This window comes from Scyliorhinus torazame, chromosome 7 (genome assembly GCF_047496885.1).
Source record: "Scyliorhinus torazame isolate Kashiwa2021f chromosome 7, sScyTor2.1, whole genome shotgun sequence".
Classification (NCBI taxonomy): Eukaryota; Metazoa; Chordata; class Chondrichthyes; order Carcharhiniformes; family Scyliorhinidae; genus Scyliorhinus; species Scyliorhinus torazame.
In genome coordinates this window covers 92526468-92543289 of record NC_092713.1, presented here as the reverse complement: position 1 = coordinate 92543289, position 16822 = coordinate 92526468, and the positions used below count along the sequence as shown (strand labels likewise).

The 16822-nt window shown below is 49.2% G+C and overlaps 1 protein-coding gene across 6 annotated transcripts in view; it reads left to right on the top strand.

Annotated features, from left to right (window-relative positions):
• Positions 1 to 11498: 11498 nt before the first annotated feature.
• lrrc7 (leucine rich repeat containing 7) overlaps positions 11499 to 16822 on the top strand; it is an 895132-nt gene continuing 889808 nt past the window's right edge. For all 6 annotated transcript variants that reach the window (XM_072511053.1, XM_072511057.1, XM_072511054.1 and 3 more), the window contains exon 1: positions 11499 to 11735. The gene's annotated coding sequence lies outside the window, so the exon portion shown is untranslated. The remainder of the gene's footprint in view (positions 11736 to 16822) is intronic.

The following is a 16822-nucleotide window of genomic DNA, read 5'->3' as shown; positions in this document are numbered from 1 at the left end:
TCTATTTTTATACTTAAGATATATGTAAACCTTTCAGAAGAAATATTTATGGCTTGAACAGCAGAATGAGAGTACGTTTCAAGATACTTTAAAATATCCAGGGAGCCGCAGATTACTTTTGTCAGATCAGCCAATTTGTGTACACTTCTCTAAGGGGAAAACCACCATTTTTGCTAGAACAGCTTAATTTAAACAATTGGACAGTGCTCCTACAAAGATAACTAAAAGGCCAATCAAATTTCTCAAAATGCCAGACTTCCAGGGTTCTTGGATTTTTCGATTGCATCCATGTGACATTACATTCCCCAAATGTAAACTCTGTAGTTATTTGAACTGTAAAGGGCTCCATTCCCTAAATCCGCAACTCCTTTACAATGGCAAATACAGCTTCCTGCATGTGAAGCTAGAAGCTGTCATGGTGCTTTTATATTTTATTGGTATAGTGATTCAGCTTTATTTCAACAACAGAATTGAATGTCAAGATTTGTATTGCATGGCAAGAGATCTCTGATACTCCCTGGGTTCATGATACTTTATTGAATGAATAGTAGTGCTGAAGAGAATGATTCGAGGGAAGCCTACATGATGATAACAATAAGAATTAAGCATGCCTTTGGGTTATTCAAAGGAACATTCCAGTGTCTGGATAAATTTGGGGTGCAGAATATGCACCTATCAGCAGCTCATGAATCATAATAGCATGCTGTGTACGCCACAACATTGCAGTTAGGAAAGGGCTGATGATATATATCCCAGAGGATGCCAGAGACCTGTGATGACACTGTTGATGCTGTGGAACTGGCTAATGAAGAACAAGGAAAAAGGTGTAGTGACAGTGGCTGCTATACAGCTGAAAAGCACATCTTCACAAATGAAAAGTGCGATTGCGACCCAGCCATCAAAGACATGCTTCCAATCCTCAAATTCTCTCCTGAGAAGAACAGGGGATAGGTTGACTCTTCATTATGAGCAATTAGACATGGAATTAGAGGGAACCTATTGGAATGAATATGGAATTGGTTGGGGCTAATAGATGTATGATACAATTGGAAGGATGTGACTGGAGTTGTGACCCCCAGGGATCAGTACTAGGGACTCAGCTATTTACTATATTTATCAACGTCTTTAATAAAGGATTGGAAAGCTGTATATCTAAATTTGAAGATGACACAAAGTTAGGTTTCACAGTAAATAGTATCCTATTCAAAAAAAGCCCGCCACACCCGCAGGGTCTGCCCCATCCACACAAACCCAGAGATCAGCCCATTGACCTTCCTAAAGAACGACTTGGTGACAAAAATCGGGAGGTTCTGAAGCACAAACAGAAACCTAGGCAGCACCGTCATTTTCGCTGTCTGCATCCGCCCTGCCAGTGACAGCGGCAACACATCCCACCTCTTAAAATCCGCCTTTGCATGCTCCATCAGTCAAGCTAAGTTCAGTTTATGCAGCTGCGCCCAGCTCCACACCACCTGGATACCCAAATACCTGAAACTAGCCCCCAACACCCTAAAAGGTAACTCCCCCATCTCCTTTCCTGCCCACTGGCATGAATAGGGAACAACTCACTCTTTCCCATGTTCAATCTATATCCCTAAAAACAGCCGTTCCCCCCCAAAATCTCCATAATACCGCCAATGCTGCTCACTGTGTCCCAAATATACAGTAACAGGTCGCCTGCGTACAACGAGCCCCTATGCTCGGCAACAACACTCCCACCCCCCTCCTGCTCAATCCCTCTCCAATCCTTCAATGCCCTAAGCGCCATTGTCAACGGATCTAGCGCCAAGGCGAAAAGCAATGGGGAGAGCGCCTGCCTCGGCCCACGGTGTAGCCCAAAGTACCCCAAACTCAATCGGTTCGTCCGCACGCTCGCAACCGGTGCTTTATGTCGCAGCCGGACCAATCACAAACCTCTGCCCGAACCTCAACTGTTCTCGCACCTCCAGCAAATATGCCCATTCCACCCAATCAAAAGCCTTCTCCGCGTCCATCGTCACCACTACGGTGAGGGCAGCACGGTAGCCTTGTGGATAGCACAATTGCTTCACAGCTCCAGGGTCCCAGGTTCGATTCTGGCTTGGGTCACTGTCTGTGCGGAGTCTGCACATCCTCCCCGTGTGTGCGTGGGTTTCCTCCGGGTGCTCCGGTTTCCTCCCACAGTCCAAAGATGTGCGGGTTAGGTGGATTGGCCATGATAAATTGCCCTTAGTGTCCAAAATTGCCCTTAGTGTTGGGTGGGGTTACTGGGTTATGGGGATAGGGTGGAGGTGTTGACCTTGGGTAGGGTGCTCTTTCCAAGAGCCTGTGCAGACTCGATGGGCCGAATGGCCTCCTTCTGCACTGTAAATTCTATCTATCTATCTACTTCTACCTCCAGCCCCTCCGAAGGCATCATAATTACATTGTGTAGCCTCTGCACTTACGCTGACAACTGTCTTCCCTTCAGAAACCCCGCCTGATCCTCGCCTATCTACCCCGGTACACAGCTCTAGATCCGCGATGCCAGCACCTTCGCCAATGACTTGGCATCTACATTCAATAATGATTTGGGGTAGTATGGACCCACACTGCTCTGGATCCTTATCTTTCTTTAAAATCAGGGAAATGGGGTTGACACGGTGGCGCAATGGTTAGCAAAGATGTGCAGATTAGGTTGATTGGTCACACTAAATTGCTCCTTAATTGAAAAAAAATAATTGGGTACTCTAAATTATAAAAAGAAAATCAGGGAAATGGAATCCTGTGACAATGTAGGGGGGAGTTCCCCGCTCTCCCTCGCTTCATTATACGCCCTCACCAGCAGTAACCCCTGTTCCGATCCAAACCTTTTATAAAGCTCTACCGGGAACCCATCGGGCCCCGGCGCCTTATCTGCTTGCCACGCCCCCATACCATCCATCACCTCCCTCAGCCCAATTGGGGCATCCAGACCCTGAACCAGCCTCTCCTCCAATTTGGGAAACCCCAACCAATCCAGGAACCATCCGCATCCCCTCCGTTTTATGGGAGACTTGAGAGCCTTCTGCTTCCTCAACTGATGGGCCAACATGCTACTCGCATTTTCCCCGTACTCATACAATGGCCCTCTGGTCCTCCGCAACTGTCCAGACGTCTTCCTGTAGAGATTAGCCCAAACGCCATCTGGAGCCTTTGCCTCTCCTTCAACAAACCTGTTCCGGTATCTCTGAATATCTCCTGTCCACTCTCAAAATCTCATCCATACTCTTGCCCTCTCCTCCCACTTGTGCACCGAATCAATATAATCTTGCCCCTGACTACAGCTTTGAGTGCCTCCCACAAGTGCCGATTGTGACCTCCCCCGTGTCGTTCAACTCCACGTAGCCTCGAATGGAATCCACACCCGCTCACACATTTCCTCATCCACCAGCAACTCCACGTCCAGCCTCCACTATGGCCACTGGGCCTCCCCTTGAGCCACCCGCAAATTTACACAATGTGGCACGTGGCCACCCCCAAGTCGACCACCACGCCAGCAGCGCTTTGTGCATCACAAAAAAGTCAATCCGGGAGTACAATCCGGGAGCACATGGCAGAAGTATTAAAACTCCTCCGCCCTCAGCCTCCCAAATCTCCATGGGTCCACCCACCCATGCGCTCCATGAACCCCTACCGACACCCTCGACAACTTGGGACTTGACCGGTCCAAGCTCGGATCTATGATTGTATTAAAATCCCCCACCCCACCGATGCGAGGCCTAGACCAGAATCTTCTCCAACACCCGCCTCATGAAATCCACATCATCCTAATTCGGGGCATAAATGTTTACCAAAACTGCCAATATCCCCTCCAACTTCACACTAACCATCACATATCTCCCACCCGGATCAGCCATAATTCTCCCCACCTCGAATGCAACCACCTTATCGACCAACACCGCCACCCCTCTTGTCTTCATATCCAGCCCCGAAAAGCACACAAAACTCCTCCAAAGTTCAATATCCTCACACTCCTCCCAGTCCATTGTCCCTCATAAAGTCCTTTGCCTCCTCTGCAGTGCCAAAAGAATGCTCCTGTTACTGGAAAGTCACCCACAGGCAGGCCGGGTACAATACTCCAAACTTCATCCCCTTCTCAAAGAGGGCAGGGTTGTCCGGTTGAACCCGGCCCTCCTCTTCACCAACTCTGCACCCAGGTCTTGGTAGACCCACAGATCACTCCCTTCCGAGGTACACCTCTCTGCCTGCCTTGCCCATCATAGGATCTTTTCTTTATCAAAAAGGCGGTGCAGCGGCACCCCTATTGCGCTCAGCAGCTCCCCACCTGTGGCTACCTCCTCTGCGCCCTGTGCGATCGATTCACCTCGAGAGGTCCCCTCCACCATCAACTTCTCCAGCATACTCATCACACACATAGTGGCCTCCGCACCTTCAGTGCCCACAGGTATCTCAACAATCCCCACATTTTGCCTCCTGGAGCGGTTCTCCAGGTTTTCCGGGCGGAATTCTCTGATAATGGGGCTATGTTCCCACGCCCATGAGAAAACGGGCGCAAATAACTCTGGACTTTCCTGGAGAAAGCCCAGAGTGATTCTCCATTTTACAGGGGGCTAGCAGGGCCGCGATGTGCTCCTCGCAGCTCTGGCTGCCGATACGGGGCCCTATACTTCCGACCGTGGGTCCGCATGCGCGCGCGTTAGCCCGGCTCAGCATGGCAGACCCACACCGCGGGCCGACCCCGACAATATAGGCCCCCCCCGAGATTGTGTGCGCCCGCCAATCAGTGGCCCCCGATTGCGAGACTGGCCGTCCTGGAGACCCCCCCGGTGATGGATCCCCCCGTCCCCACCAGACGGCCACGGACTGAGTCCACAGCCGCCACCCCGAGCTCCCGCCTGGTGGAACCATGAGTGAACCACGCTAGCGGGAACTCGGCCAGCTGTCGGTGGAGAATCGCCGCGTGGTCCTCTTTCAGTGGCCCCGATTGGCGCCCCTTCTGACGCCCATTCTCCGCCCCTGCAGCGAGCGCAATTGTGGCATAGAGGCTCGGAGAATCCCAGCCTCCATCTGCTCCCTCAGCCTCTTCTGGCTTTCCTCCATCACTCTCAACCTGCTCTGTGATGAGCTCCGTTACTCCACATCGTCTGACTCATGCCCACGGTAGCACCTCCCACCTGGGTGACCCCTGCGAGATGGTCAGCCCATCACACAGTCCGTCAAATCCCTGGGGTTCTGGGGACAGTTGGGGCACGGGGGAGTGGGGAAGGGAGGGTGAAGAGTATGATCCTCCCACAGAGCCTGTACAGACTACTCCACTGGACGGGGTTGCGAGCGGAGCCATCCCCTGATGCCCCAACACCACCTGGCGCTCCTAGGCCGAGAGGCCCGCTTTGGTCTCGACCAGGATCTGCATGCTCACGGCCATGGAGCACAGAGAGTGGACTATCTACGTCTGGGACGGCACCACATCAGCCAGTGACTTGGCCACCTCCCTCGGGGACTGGGTCATCCCACCCAGTGTCGGCGCAACGCAGCCCTGTCCTGGACCTCGGCCACCACTTGCACAGAATGCCCAAGGCCTTGGACACGCTGATCCATAGCCAAAACCGTTGCCCCCAATGCCTCCACCGCGGCTGCCATCTGTGCAGTTTTGGCCTGGGTGGCACGCATGACCGGCACCACGGATCCTGCCCACGGATGGACTCTTCCACCTACGCCTGCAGGTGCTGGATGCCAGCCGTCATCCCCTCTTGTGGTCCTTGGGTCTCTGACTGCATCTGCACTGTTGGTGGGACAGAATGTTCCAGAAGCCTGGGACCCGTCTGGACGGCAGCTGGTTTCTGGGGCCAGACTGCCCTTTGACCTTGGCTGCTCCTACCTCCACTTACTGTATTGGATGTGATGTGTGGTGCACACCAGATAATGTACCAGGAGCCTCTTCACTAATGTGCCCAACTGAGGGATGGTGGCGAGTGTAGGATTCAGCGGTAACTGAAAGTCAATGTCATCTTCCGACCGGAGCTCCGGGATGTCCTGAGTCTCGGGTAGAGGGCTGGTGTGTGGGCTGCTCTACCCGTCAGTGCTCAGCTGTCTGGGGGGCCCGGCTCTGGCACTGGCTGGGGGCGGGGGGGGGGCTCCCCATGGACCGGCCCGATCTCCGGCTGGTCCTGTAAGACACAAGACAACATGTATGGTTAGACAGCAGGCTGGGGGGGGTGGGGGGGGGGGGGGTGTTGAGGGGGTGAGAGGGTCAGAGGGGTGAGGAGGGTGCAGGTTGAGGGGGGTGTCGGGATCTGCAACTAAGCAGGATCTCACTTCCTCGCCCGCCACCAAACTCCACCTCGGTGACCTTCCTTTCCTCCGGGCCGCCAACCATGTCCAGTGCCCTCTGCTCCGTCATGGTGAGGGGCCGCAGTTCTGGTGGTCCCCCTCCTGTCTTCTACCGATCCCGGCGGTTGTGCGTGGCCTACCCCTGGGGTGGTGGCGGGGGAAACACATACAACAACACTGTTAGACGGTCCGACACATGCAGCACAGGGGTTGGGTAGATAGTGGCCTCAGTGGCCAAGGCACCCACCCGGCCTTGGCGGCTGGCATGTGGGACAGGGTGGGGATTCGGCCGTCCTCTGGGGAAGAGGGGCTGGTTATGGGTTGTGGGGGGGAACGGAGTTAGTGCCAGGGGGCTGATTTAGCACAGTGGGCTAAATAGCTGGCTTTTAAGGCAGACCCAGGCAGGCCAGCAGCGCGGGTTCAATTCCCGTATCAGCCTCCCCGAACAGGCGCCGGAGTGTGGCGACTAGGGGCTTTTCACAGTAACTTCATTTGAAGCCGACTTGTGACAATAAGCGATTTTCATTTTCATTTTTCATTTCACACAGAGCAGCCAACTCACCCTGGCCGCCTTAAGGAGGTCATGGAGTTGCTTCAGGCACTGCATGCCAGTCTGGACGACGTTGCCTACGGTGCAGACCGCCTTTGCCACCTGCGTCCAGGCACGGCGAACGGCGGCGCCTGGTGGCTGGGGTACAGGCTCATCCTTCTCCCCTCCACGGCCTCCATGAGGGTGCCCAGATCAGCGTCCCTGAACCGTGGCGCTGCTCTCCTTCCAGCCATCTTTTTGACTGGGACGATGTGTATGGGGGGGATGGATCGTTTAAGTGTGACTGCGGCGTGTCAGCCTCATGTGCGTCAATCACGGACCTGGCAAATCTGGCACCGTTTTGCATGGAATTGATTGCCTTCCACGTGGTGATAGCTCTAGCCCATTTAAAGTCCCTGAATCGGGCAGCTGTTTCGCTGTGTCTTCTGTTGTGTAATGCCACGGTTCCCAAGCTGGCGTCGGCAATTAGTCTCAAAATCGGAGAATTCAGCCCTAAAGTGTTGACTCCAACGCAGAATTCGTGGACTTTCAGGACTGTAAAACTGGCGGCGGACCTGGATCGATTCAGTGGCTGTGGAGGGGTTAACACCAACGCAGCATGGAACAAAGTCAATTACAATGAAAAACGGTGCAGGATTCGCCGGGTCCGTGATTGACATTCGGGAGGCTGACAAGCTGCAACCGCACTTACAAATTACGATCCCCAGACACACCTTCCCCGCCAATAAGATGGCAGTGGTTGTGCTGGAGCATGCCCATACCTGGGAGGACACCTATACAACCCGTGCCACTAGGTTCACAGTGGGCAACTAGTGGCGTGTGCAGCTGCATGACTTCCTTGCAGGCTGCGGCAATGGTGCTCCATGCCCGTCCACCCCGACCCCACAGCCCACCTCCTGGCCACCCCCCCCGCTACTCCCTCCGGCCCTGGCAGAAGCTTCCCGGCCAATGGCACAACTGTCAGCAAACTATGGCGATGTTGGACACTTTCCTTACCCCCTCTTTCTCTGTCAGCAGCCACGACGCTGGTTTCATGATTTTTAAAAGCATAAATGAACCACGCCATTGGGAACTCGGCCCTTCGAGGCAGAGAATCGTGGAGGCCCGGGATATTCCTAGGTCGAGCCCCCTAATGATATGCATTGATGCCACTGTTGAGGCGATGGAAAATTATGATTTGGCGCCAAATCGGCACCTGCCACGGTGGTGTTCGAACCTATTCTCCGCCTAATCCTTTCCCAATTTTGGCGTCAGCCAACGGAGAATCCCGCCCTTTGTGTCTCCACCTACTTTGGGAACTGTCCTACTTGCAGCAGTGCTACTGAGTTTTCCTGTCTGGCATTGTCAGGCTCCCTCTGTTTGGCAAAGATGCCACGAGGAGACTGAATCACTATTTAGATCCAAGGCAGGAATATGGTCCAGGTTGATGGTAGAAGATCATCATCTTCCATGGTGATTCAGTTCTGATAGCTAATCCAACCCTGGGTGCTGTAATGCTTTGATCATTCTATTAATTTTTAGAATGTGTAATATCAATGGAATGTATTCTGTAACTATAGTTTAAAATTTGATTTTTCTTTTGGCCATTTAACAGTCAAGGTAATTGGGGAACAGGAAAATCATTGAGGGGGATTATCCGATCGCCGACGGTGAAATCGCATTCGCCGATCGGTCGGAGAATCCCCGTTCAGACTGAATTGGGGGTGGCACTACTTTTGCGATGCTACGCCCCCTCCAAAGCGGGTGTCCGCGAGCAGCCGGCGCCATGTTGCACGGTGCGGCCGCTGCAGGCCGTCGCCGTGCGCACGCGCGGCCACGGACCCGGCAATTCTCCGGGCGGTATCAGCAGTTAGAGCCGGGTGCTCTACGCTGCCGTGATGCTAACACACAGCATGTGTGGAGGATCGGTGGCTGTTTTACACCATTTTTTCTGCCATAAAACATCACCGTTCCCACGCCGGCGTGGGACATAGCCTCAAAATCGGAGAATCCAGCCCATTGTTTGTGAAGAAACTTCTATCAGCCTCGAACTGAAGTGGTCTTAATGGCCACAATACAATCAGGTGTTTGTTTTAAAATCATTTTGAAGGAATGGCTTAAAACATTAAAAGATGACACTATGTTGAAACAAAGCTTTACTTCATCTGAACCAGAGAGGAAACCTTTATTCTATGATATTTTGATAGGAAGTGATCTTAAGTGGCAGTTGATTTTAATAGCTTTAATGTGAGGCTTAGGTTAAGATAGATTGACAAGCGAATGTGACTTATTCATGACTCTTCTGTGTCTGGAAGGAAATATGCATTTGTTTGTGATGAATATAAACTTCAGTGGCGGGATTCTCCGACACCCCGCCGGGTCGGAGAATCGCCGGGAGCTGGCGTGAATCCCGCCCCCGCCGGTTGCCGAATTCTCCGGCACCGGATATTCGGCGGGGGTGGGAATCGCGCCGCGCCGGTTGGCGTGCCCCCCACCAGCGATTCTCCGGCCCGAAGTCCCACTGCTAGAATGCCTGTCCCGCCGGCGAGAATCAAACCACCTCTCTTACCGGCAGGACAAGGCTGCGCGGGCGGGCTCCGGGGTCCTGGGGGTGGGGCGCGGGGCGATCTGGTCCCGGGGGGTGCCCCACGGTGGCCTGGCCCGTGATCGGGGCCCACCGATCCGCGGGCGGGCCTGTGCCGTGATGGCACTCTTTTCCTTCTGCCTTCGCCATGGTCTCCACTATGGCAGAGGTGGAAGAGACCCCTCCACTGCGCATGCGCGGGGATGCCGTGAGCGGCCGCTGACGCTCCCGTGCATGCGCCGCCTGGCAAAGTCAGTTTTGTGCCAGCTGGCGGGGCACCAAAGGCCTTTCCCGCCAGCTGGCGGGGCGGAAGTCAGTCCGGCGGGGGCCTAGCCCCTCAAGGAGAATTCCGCACCTTTGGGGCGGCGCGATGCCGGATTGATTTACGCCGTTTTGGGCGCTGGTCGGCGGACATCGCGCCGATTGCGAAGAATCCCGCCCCAGGAGTCCACGACCCATCAAACAGGGGTTGTTGCAAAGGTAGGGTGACATGAGATGATTTGCATCCTATAACTAATAGGAGAAGTGAATTTGGACTGTCTCCAAAAAAGGAAGGAGGAATGGGAATTGGGGGATAAAAGTTGAGAAATCATTATCCTCATTGTCACAGTTATATTATGCTTTTCTGGGCACAGTTCAAAGTGACTCCAAAGACAAAGAGAAGGGACATTGTCTGTGCTCACAACACCAAGATTTCCTGGGATCTTGAGAGATGAGAAATTTCTATGTTGTCTTCACTGATTTTTGTTAACTATATGTTGCTTAATAAATTCTACTTGATTCATAAATACTAGTTATTCGTACCTTGTGGGTCAAGCACAATTGAAGATTCTCGTGTTAAAAAGTAAGAAATTTGGACCCTCGACTTTGTTTTAATTAGAAGGTTTTTACACCTCATAAACCAACAGTGCCCAGAAGGCCCAAATCCAGGGTTGTGCAGAAATGTCACATTTGGGGGCAAGGCCTAAACCTGCCCAGGCCTAATAACTTTCTGCATATTTTTTGACAGGGGTCACTGAACATCACTTAGGGCAGAAGCGTTCGTTGATCTTTACCTCCACCTACATTTTTGAGTCTACCTGTAGCATTGTAAGAACTAAAATCAGTGATACATATCACTGGACAATGATACTGGGTAGTACCAATATTCACTACAGCATCAAGGAAGTGTCAGGTAATTATTATTTTAATTAAGCAGCAATCATAAAATAAGACAAATTTATATATGGCTACAACAGGTACACCAAATTCATGTTGGGTAAATCTTAAGTATAATTAGAAAATTTAAACAGTGTGCAGTGGTGTAAGTTGCAATGAAATTGCAGTGTTCCGACGTGTTTTGTTTTGTCAGAATAATGTATTTACTGCATTTTTCAATAAATGTGTTGATTAAACCATAAAAATCTCACTTGAGTAAATCTGGGACTGAAATCTTTTCTAAAAATGCATCATAACTGCATGGCTTAGTGGACTGTACCAAGTTCCTATGCCTGTAGGAGGAATAGAAATATAATTAACCTAGTTTAGATTTCTTGCGCATTGTTATTTTTTGTCATTTTCTGGCAAGTCTCACTTAGTATCAGTAATTAACATATGTTGTGATTTCACTTTACCTTTTATATTAATGGATCTTCCCCCACTAGTCACATCAATTATATATCTTTGTTCATTTCTCTTTCCACAATAGTCCAGTTCTCCTGTTAATATATATTGGTATGCAGGCAAAGATATACTTTATATATCAATAGATATATCTATGCATAGTGAGATTTTTCTGTTTAGTTGATAGCTGGACAACAAATGAATGTGCTTTTAGTTCATAGATAGTCTCGAATGTAGATTATAAAATGCGTGCAGTCATGAAGTATTTTAATTTACTGAAGATGAGACAAAAACACTGCGTTGCCATGCAGAGGCAGCAGGTGTCGAGAGACCCTTACATAATGAATCATTAAGGCAACTGCAGAAAGAACGTTAAAGCACTTCATAACAGTGACGTTTGGTGTGTGGGGGTGGGGGAGGTGGGCTATATGCGTGTCGTGCCACTGATTCATTTTGCTGCAATTCTTTCCCTTTCTTTTTCTTTCTCAAATTTGGGGCATACCGATGCTGTCAGTCCTGTCAAGCACATGGCTTAGTTCAGCTGAAATCTGCATGTACCTTGCACATGAGTGTATACCTATTTCATGGGTTTAGCGCCAAGCAGATGCCCCAAAAATGGAGAGACTCCAGCTATCGACAGGCTTATTGGAAGTGCAATAAAACTGCCTATTGCTGAATCAGTGTTTCTCACAACCCGATCACTAATGGACAATGATTCAACATTTCAACGTGAGTATGTAACCCGAGCTTTCATTTAAGGGGGCTATATCATTGGGGAGTAACCAGTAATTTTTGGTTGGCACGCTTATAATCACCGAGCTTATTATAACTGATTGTTGTAATATAGAAGCCAGGGTTTGGAAAACTGGGTATCTGACAATTATTTGCACAAAGGTATCTATGAATGCTGTAACTAGAGCTCAGGAAAAAAAATGTTTTTCTTTCAAGGTTTTCATTCTTCGCTGTATACTAAGAATATTCAGCATTATAGTTTTATTGAATATTGCTATTTACGTGGCGTGAAAAAAGATTTGGGCTATTGAATTTTTTTCTCAAGGATTGGTATTGCCTCAATATTTGGTTGATTAATACTTTTTAAATTTTCTTTTTATAAAGCGGACATTCTTTCCAGCAGCATGTACATTTTGACTGTGCAAAATATCTGCACCTCGGAGCTTCTAGCTTAATATTTGAAGAAAAATATCAGACATGTTTTAACTATTGACAATCAAATGATACTTACCATGCAGTGAAGGCGCAGTCATTATGCTTTTTTCCCTGAAATGTTGAGGAAGTAAGTTATGCAGGTCAAAGACATGTACTGCCTTTTCAAGGACTTGGCTTAGCAAATTTCATATCTAGGTCATTGTTGCTTCTCCAACTTAAGTATGACAGAGCAATTGTAATAGGTGGATGGACAGAGCCATAGAATAATACTGCTTAGCTTTATTTTCAATTTAAAAGCTAATAATGTTGTTTTATTTGTAAGATGATTCTATAACTATTTGTCTCACGGCCTAAACCAATTTGTCCTTATTTGAGGTATTTTATAACTGGACAGGGATAATGAAAAAAATTGAAATACCTTGCTTTACTTTCGTGGACAAGTGGGCTGTTTAAGCACAGAATTTGGTCACTGGGTCCATTTAATTCTGGGTCCATTTAATTCTTCTGTCATTGCTCCCAATTGCTAAATTCCATAGCATGATTTTAGCCTTCCATCCAATATTGTGAACAGGCTTTTGGGAATGTTCACCTCTGCTATAATAGTGTTATAGACCAAGACACTAATTTTTGAGCGGGGATTGTGTGATACTGAGAACTTAGATTCTGAGAACGGACCTTTATTTTCAGAAAGGCACCAGCACCTTTGTTGGCAAATGATGAGCCTGGTAATTGAAAACAAAGTCGTTAAACTTCACTGACAGGCAGATATTTATTGTCCATCCTTAATTGGCCTAAGGTGGTGATGGTTGACCTTCTTGTGTGTTGATCCTTCAGACCTTTGATATAACTCTGATTGCCATATTCAAGAGCAATTAAAAGCTAACCACACTTGTGGGAAGCTGAAGTCATATATCAATAATAGCTTTATATTTATATAGTGCCTTTAACATAATGAAACATCCCAAAGTCGCCGAACAAAACAAGGTACGACAGAAACCACATAAGGAGATATTAAATCAGATGACCAAAAACTGGGTGAATTAAATAGGTTTTAAGGAGTGTCTTAAGGAAGGAAAGTAAGATTGAAAAGCAGACAAGTATAGGGAGAAATTTCCAGAGCTTTGAACCTAGGCAACTGAAGACATGGGGCGGGATTCTCCGACCCCCCGCCGGGTGGGAGAATCGCCGGGGGCCGGCGTGAATCCCGCCCCCCTCCCAATTCTCCCGCCCCCCCAAAAACCAGCCCGGCATGAGTCACGCCCCCCGCCTCGGAGAATGGCGGGGTCCGGCGCAATTCAATGGGCGCCGGGGGCGCCCGAATTATCCGGCCCGCGATGGGCCGAAGTCCCGCCCGTCTGTAGCCGGTCCTGCCGGCGTAAATTAGAGTAAGTCCCTTACCGGCGGGACCTGGCGGAACGGGCAGGCTCAGGGGTTCCTGGAGGGTCGCGAGGTGATCTGGCCCCGGGAGGTGCCCCCACGGTGGTCTGGCCCGCGGTCGGGGCCCACCGATCCACGGGCGGGCCTGTGCCGTGGGGGCACTCTATTGTTCCGCACCAGAGGCCGTGGTCTTCCGCCATTCCCGGTGCAGAAGCGATTCCCTCTGCGCATGCGTGGGGATGACGCCAGCGCACGCTGGCGCTCCCGCGCATGCGCTGACTTGCACCGGCCGGCAGAGGCCCTTCGGCACCAGTTGGCATGGCTCCTAGCCCCTATCCCGCCGGCCGGCGGGGCACCAACCACTCTGGGGCGGGCCTAGCCCCTGCAGGTGCGGAAGATTCCACACCTTTGGGGCGGCCCGACGCCAGAGTGATTAACGCCACTCCGTCCCGCCGGGTACGGGAGAATCCCGCCCATGGCCATCAAGGGTGGAGAAATTAAAATTGGTGGTCAGAATTAGAGAAGCACAGATAATTCGGAGAGTTATGGGGCTGGAGGAGATTACAGAGACTGAGAGGGGCTAAGCTAAGGAGGGATTTGATGAGAAAGAAATTTTTAAAATCAAGATGTTGCTTGACTGGAAGCCAATGTAGGCCAGTGAGCACAGGGAAGATAAGGACATGTTGTCAGTCAAAACACAGCCAGCAGAGTTCTGAATTATCCCAAGTTTACAGAGGCTAGAATGTGAGATACTAACCAGGAATAGTCAAATTTAGAATTAACAGAAGTACCAGTGAGAGGTTTAACAGCAGATAAGCTGAGATTGGGGTGAGGTCAGAAACTCATTTCGGGTCAGTTATGGCACCAAGGTTGTGAACAGACTGGCTTAAATTTAATATCAGCCAAACTGAGTAAGGATGGAAGTTTTATTTTCCTAAAGGACATTAGTGAGCCAGATAACTTTTTCCAACAACCTGGCAGACTCATGTTCACTTTTATTAATACGAGTTGTTTTATTCCTAGATTTCTTTTTACACTGATGTGAAATTATCAGTTTATTGGCATTTGATTATTAGTCCAGGCATGTGGGTTTACTGAACCAGTAACATAACCATATGCATTTGGGGTATATGACACAGTGAGAACAATTGTGAACTACTTTGGTCAATCTCAAAGGATCAAAGACCTCTAAATAATTTATGGGTGCAATTCAGCTGAGTCAAGTTAGAGTCCGCTGAACGATGCATTTATGGGATGTTTCTCAACGTCTGCAGCAGGGCCTCAACTCCCCAGCGTGACAAAATAATTTTTATTAGTGTCACAAGTAGGCTTACATTATCACTGCAATGAAGTTACTGTGTAAAACCCCTGGTCGCCACATACCGGAGCCTGTTCGGGTTCACGGAGGGAGAATTCAGAATGTCCAAATTACCTAACAGCACATCTTTCGGTACTTGTGGAAGGAAACCAGAGCACCTGGAGGAAACCCACACAGACACAGGAAGAACGTGCAGACTCCACACAGAGAGTGACCCAAGCCGGGAATCAAACTTGGGACCCTGGAGCTGTGAAGCAACAGTGCTAACCACTCTCCGAGTGTGCCATCACGACTGGCTCATGATTTTGTGAACCAGCAGCAAACTGCGCCAAGTTGAGGCCTCCCTGACGAGGCCGGGGAATTCCGGGCCCCAGGTGAATTGGGCAAGTGCATATTTAAATGAGATTATTGGCTCATTTAAATATGCGTGCTTGGACCTTGCCCAGCGAAATCTCGATGCACGGAAATTTGGCTGATTTACCTATCCTTTCTTCAAGACAATCGGTATAGAGGTCAAATGCAATACCTCATCTACCATCAAACTGAGATCAACTAATGACTGGAAACTATTGAGTGAACATGAGACCTTCCTGATCTGTTCAACTTGACAGCAACCGTACCAATAGTAAATTACATTAATATTTAAGCACAGACACTGACATGTTACAGTTGTTCTACCACCAACATCATCAACATTCATATTTGTTTAAATTTGGTCAATGGAATTACATTTCTTTATTCTTATGAGGATAAAGTGTCCATTTGATTCCATTTCACATTTGTTCTAACATGTATATTGATTTTCTAACTCTGTGAGTTTCAACGCTGTTAAAGCTCAGTAATTTCAGTCTCTTTGCATTATCTGTGAATCTGCACCAGAGCATGATAGCTGAGGAAGTATAGAGAGATTTTAAAAATATCTAAAAATGAATGTTTTTCACTGAGCATTTTATAACTTTTGGCAACAGTGCAGGCTCTCATGGATTGCATCTGTTGACATGGAAAAGTTAACATTTTGGCTGAACAGAAGGCTGTGCCATGTGACATAAAACCCTTGATATTACCATTGTAGATGTCATTGGTCCTTCACGCTTACAATATGGGCCGAAAGTTGAATTATTAAAATGATTTTGGCACAGGATTAATGTTGTAAGATTGATACAGCTATGTGTGTGTGTGCGTGGTGGGTTGGGGGGGGGGGGGGGGGGTCCCGACAGGAGGGCTCACTAATAATATTATAATGTATTTAAATTAGGTTCCCAGCCGTCCCTAACGCAGGCTCTAAATCTCCCTCATAGTCTGTGGGGTATGATTCTGTGAGTATGAATATGTCAGACTTTTCTTTACTTGTCTGTTCGACAGCTCGCCCAATTTTGGCACAAGGCCTAGAAAGGAGGTCTCTGCAGGGTCCACAGGGTTCCGATGCCAGTTGATCTGTCTTGTTACATTCCATTTGAACTTTGTATCATATGATACAACTGATTGCCTTGCAGAGGGCATTGCTGTGGGATCTGGAGTCACATGTAGGACAGACGATTTCCTTCCCTAAAGGGCATTAGTGAAGCAGATGGGTTTTTAATGACAATGTTGCCATGAAGGCGGAACAATGATAGGAGAGAAACGAGAGAAAAGAGAATTATACATAGAATTTACAGTGCAGAAGGAGGCCATTCAGCCCATCGAGTCTGCACCGGCCCATGGAAAGATCACACTACCTAAGCCCACACCACCACTCTAACCCCATCTAACCTTTTTGTTTGGATACTAAGGGTAATTTAACATGGCCAATCCACCTAACCTGCACATCTTTGGACTGAGGGAGGAAACCGGAGAAAACCCACACAGACACAGGGAGAACATGCAGACTCCGCACAGTGACCCAAGCGGGAATTGAATCTGGCACCCTGGAGCTGTAAAGCAACTGTGCTACCGTGCTGCCCACGAGAGGGCCATA